Genomic DNA, 3,573 nt, shown 5'->3' on the forward strand with positions numbered 1-3,573 from the left:
ACTCATGACCTTCATGAGGGACTTCAAGGGAGAGATTTAAGAGTTGATCAACAAGAAGCCGCCTGCTTCAGTCAAGGAGCAGTCGGCCAAGAAACCCTCCACTTCACTGAAGAGGAAGCCAGTTCAAGGGCGAGAGGCGACTCCTCATCCTAAATCTAGGAAGCGGGAACCACCTGCCCTTGATTTCACAAAATTCCGTTATCCTACAGGAAATAGGAAACCGGTTCGTCATATTCAGGCGGACGGGTCAAAGCAAACATTCACAGATGCTCGGCTACTGCTAGAGCAGAAGAAGAGTGACCGATTGTCAGAGTCGGCTTCTACTTCAAACTTTCAAGACAGTTTGCGAAATGCCTCGATGAGGCATACTCAGTCGTACCATGAGAGTCAGTCAGGCGGCACCTCCCGTCAGTCCGGCTTTCATAGTGCCCAGGCGGTACCAAACTTACCATTTGTGCCGCAACAACAGTATTTTATGCAGCCACCTCCGTTTGGTGGACCTGCAGCAAAAAAACGTCCAACCTATGGACTGGCAGCTACGGTTGCTTAGACTTGGTGAACAGCCGTCGGCCTTTTCCAAGGAAATTACTGAAGCCGCTCAGCCGGCCTAAGTGAAAAATGTACTAGTAGGCGCCTATGACGGCACTACTAACCCAGAAGACCATCTGATGGCATTCACCAACCTGATGTACCTTCAAGGGTTGGATGATCCCACTTGGTGCAAGTGTTTCCCAGCGACTCTCAAAGGAATCGCACAGCAATGGTTCGGCAACCTGCCGACTTGTTGTGTAAATAGCTTCAGGACGCTTGCTTACTTATTTGCCTCCAACTTCGCCATGAACATCCCTGCGAAGAAAACGACCCTTGATTTGGGAACAATTCAGCAGGGCGAGAAGGAGGGGCTTCGTTCTTACATCAGGCGGTTTAACCTGATGAGAATACAGATTCAAGGGTTACCGGATGAGGTAGCTTATACAGACTTTTTTAGAGGTCTCAAAGACGGGTCTACCTTCAAATTTGATTTGGTTCGAAAAAGGGTGGCGACTCTTCAAGAGGCCTTGATTGAAGCAGAAGCCTATATACAGGCGACTGATCTGTGTACGATAAAACAGTCGGACGGGAAAAGGTTCGACAAAAGAGAAGGACGACAGAAACAGTCGTCAAACAAAGATGAGAAAAGAAAAGAGGTCTGGGCGGCTGATTCCTCTAAACAGCCGGCCCAGAAAAAGAAAAAAGAATTCAAACCATACTCCCCAAAGTATGTGTTTAACAAGGATAACCAGTTTATCCTAAAAGAAATAAAGGGACGGATCTCAATTGAGAAGCCGGTCCCCATGAAGGGTTCTGCAAACAACCGGAACCAAGATAAAATCTGTGCTTATCATGATGACGTTGGTCATCACACCAATGACTGCATCAGTCTCATGCGGTACCTAGACCGCCTGGCTGAGCAAGGTGATCTTGACACTTATGTCAAGAAATCTACGGGGAACACTTCCTCAAAAAAGCTGTCGGCCAAAAAGAATCAAAAGGCCGACAGCTCCGATACAGATGATGCAGTCGTCTACACCATTGCAGGCGGCTTCTCAGGAGGCGGCCCCACTATTAGGGGCAACAAAGATAATATAAGGCGGTTAGATGTAAATTCCGTTCACCAAGAACGGCCGTCCAAATATACATTTCCTGAGATTGTCATCACTGAAGAGGATCTAAGAGGGGTAAGGGGGCCGCATGACGACCCTCTCGTTATTGAATGTAAAGTGGCCAACCATAGAGTTGGCCGAATCCTCATAGATACCGGGAGCTCCTCAAATCTCATCAGCAGCAAATGTCTGTCGAAACTGAAATATCAGACTGACTGCATACATCCGGCCTCCCACCCTTTAGTAGGGTTTGGAGGAGGAGTCGTCCACCCACTGGGACAAGTAGATTTACCCATTCGCCTGGGCGAAAAAGGGGAAGGACGACACATGGTAGTCCGGTTCCTAGTAGTAGAGGAACTCTCGGCGTACAACATGATTCTGGGTCGACCAACCCTGAATAATTCCAAGGCTGTTATAATCCCGTCTCTTATGTTGCTCAAGTTTGAGAGGGATAATGGAACAGTCGGCTCCCTAAGGGGAGATCAGAGGATGGCCCGAGAGTGCTATCTCTCGGATGTCAAGCCCACTGTTATGGCCACTGGGTCAAGTGGTGAAAAAACAAACCTTGACAATGTCAAGGAGAGTGCGCCTGTGCAAGAAGCAGGCGGCAAAAAGAGAAAGGCGTCCCAGACAGAGTCCGCAAGAAAAGCAAGGAAATAGCAATCATTGGCAGAGGAGCGGCCGAATGAGTTCCGCCCTCAGCCGGCTGGTGAGCATGCGGACCTGATCTTAGACGACTCACGTCCTGACCGAACAGTCAAAGTTGGGACGACTGCTCTGAGAAACCTTGGTGACGACTTTCACAACCTATTGAAAGAGTACAAGGACATCTTTGCATTTGAAGTCCATGAAATGCCAGGCATTAGTCCTGATCTGGCGGTACATAAACTCGCCGTGGATCCGAAAAAGAAGCCGGTACGGCAAAAGAAGCGGAACCATGGCGAAGAAAGAAGTCAGGCGGCAGCCGCCAAAGTTAAAAAATTACTTGATGCAGGGTTCATTCGGCAATGTTACTTCCCAGACTGGGTTGCAAATGTGGTGCTTGTTAAAAAGCCGAATGGCACCTGGCGAATGTGTGTAGACTACACAGAATTAAACAAGGCGTGCCCCAAAGACAGTTACCCTCTGCCTAAAATTGATAACCTGGTCGACTCAACAGCCGGCCATGCCTTGATGAGTTTCATGGACGCCTATTCTGGTTTCCATCAAATTCCCTTATGGAAGAAAGATCAGGAGAAGACGGCCTTCGTCACTGATCAGGGGTTATACTGTTACACGGTCATACCGTTTGGTCTTAAGAATGCCCCGGCTACCTTCCAACGAATGATAAACACAGTGTTCTTTGATCAGATTGGGAGAAACGTCGAGGCATATATTGATGATATGATTGTCAAGACTAAACTTCAGAAAGATCATCTGTCGGACCTCCGAGAAACTTTCGCCACACTCAGGCGGCACCATGTCATGCTCAATCCCAAGAAATGTGTATTTGGAGTTGAGTTTGGGAAATTTCTCGGATTCCTTATCAATCAGAGAGGAATAGAAGCGAACCCTGAGAAGGTGCAGGCGGTCATTGACATGCAGTCGCCTCGTACCATCCGAGAGGTTCAGAAGTTAACAGGTTGTCTAGCGGCCTTGGGAAGATTTCTAAGCCGATCAGGCGACAAATGCCTATACTTTTTCCAGGCAATTAAGAAAAAGGCAAGGTTTGAATGGGGGCCGGATGCTGAGGCCGCCTTCCAGAAATTAAAAGTTCACTTGCATTCCTTGTCGAGGCTGGTCAGCCCTTTGCCCAAAGAGGTTCTCTACATGTACCTGGCCGTCTCTGATCATGCGTTAAGCGCTGTTCTCCTTGCTGAAAGGGACGGCTGTCAGCTCCCGGTCTACTTTGTCAGTCACGTACTGAAAAATGCCGAGTTGAGGTATCCCC

Source organism: Chenopodium quinoa, unplaced genomic scaffold (genome assembly GCF_001683475.1).
Source record: "Chenopodium quinoa cultivar QQ74 unplaced genomic scaffold, ASM168347v1, whole genome shotgun sequence".
In the NCBI taxonomy this organism is placed as follows: domain Eukaryota; kingdom Viridiplantae; phylum Streptophyta; class Magnoliopsida; order Caryophyllales; family Amaranthaceae; genus Chenopodium; species Chenopodium quinoa.